Source organism: Cucumis melo, chromosome 9, assembly GCF_025177605.1.
Source record: "Cucumis melo cultivar AY chromosome 9, USDA_Cmelo_AY_1.0, whole genome shotgun sequence".
In the NCBI taxonomy this organism is placed as follows: Eukaryota; Viridiplantae; Streptophyta; class Magnoliopsida; order Cucurbitales; family Cucurbitaceae; genus Cucumis; species Cucumis melo.
Window position 1 is genome coordinate 2661048 of NC_066865.1, and position 1401 is coordinate 2662448.

The following is a 1401-nucleotide window of genomic DNA, read 5'->3' on the forward strand; positions in this document are numbered from 1 at the left end:
AATTAATGAAAAAAAGTTTCAAATATTCATTTTTGAATTTTTGGAATTATACATTCAAAGTGAATCCCTCTCTAAATTCATGGCAAAGATAATGCAATAATTAAATATTAATAAAGACATTAAAAAATTAATAAAAAATAATTTAAAAGATTCAAATTTTAAATGTACGTAGATACCAAATCCTTTCTTTAAAATCATGGCAAATAATTAATGCAAATAATTATCTTTGCTAAATTAGTTAAAGTTTAGTTTCAAAATTCAACCCTCCCTAAAATCATGCCAAATACAATGCAATAATTAATTATTAACAAAGACATTAAAAAATTAACGAAAAATAATTTAAAAGATTCAAATTTTAAATGCACGTTGCTTTGGATGTTTCTTTAGCTTGTTTTTCTTTTGATGTTTAATTTGAGCCTCAAGAAATTAGTTGTTCATTTACTTGAGTTGGTGATTTTCTAATGCAGAATTACAAAAGAAATGCATATACAAAAGCAGACTTGCAATGCACGAATGCATATACAAAAGAGGTTGAGAGTTACTTGCCTTCTGATGCAAATATCAATAATGTTGCGAAGGTATTTTAGATTTTATTTGTCTTTGTCTTGAATTAAGGACTATTTTTGTGGTTAGTTTCTGACAGGTACCGTTTGGTCTATTAAAAAAAATGTAAAGTATTAATGATCAGCTATGTTGATGATTCTGGTGGTCTGGAAGCAACTCTAGGCATTAAATTCATTATGGTTGTTGGAGAATAGAAACTGTGATTTTATTTGTGTAGTATGATCAGTTTACTCTTAATAGTTGTTAGTTGATTTCTTTGACTGAATAAGTTTTGAACGTACTTTGTTGTTGTGATGTTATCTACTTCTTGTAGATTGGCTCTGCAGTTGGTGGTACTTATTTTGGCTCATGAATTGGAGGTAGTAGAGGATGCAGAATGCAAGTTTATTTGAAGCCAAGTTTCATTCAAGGTCATTGAGTTGGGTAGATAGAAGTAATGTTTTGTATATGACAATATTGAACAAATATGTAAAGTTTTCGAAATGTTGATACATATATGGTAAAGTGTTAATATATGTTAAAGTTTTGGAATTGTTCTAGTGCATATTTATGTTTGAAATGTCATGAACAATAAATTTCTTGACGGTTCGCAAATGTCATAAACAACGAAATTCTTGACGGTTCCAAAATGTCATTAAAAAGCATACTCTTGACGGTTCCCAAATGTCATGAAAAAGAATACTCTTGACGTGTACAAAATGTTATAAACAATCACTTTCTTGACGGTTATTAAATGTCATGAAAAATGCACTCTTGACGATTTTAAAATGTCATGAATATTTGTATTGTTGACGATTTTTGTCATTCATAGTGACATTCTTGACGGTTCTAAACTGT

The 1401-nt window shown here is 28.6% G+C and overlaps 1 long non-coding RNA gene across 1 annotated transcript; it reads left to right on the forward strand.

Moving 5' to 3' along the window:
• Positions 1-466: 466 nt before the first annotated feature.
• LOC127151010 (uncharacterized) lies at positions 467-1095 on the forward strand. Its single transcript, XR_007823671.1, has 2 exons — positions 467-530; positions 878-1095. It is a non-coding gene; the product is annotated as an uncharacterized LOC127151010 (long non-coding RNA).
• The last annotated feature ends 306 nt before the right edge of the window (positions 1096-1401 follow it).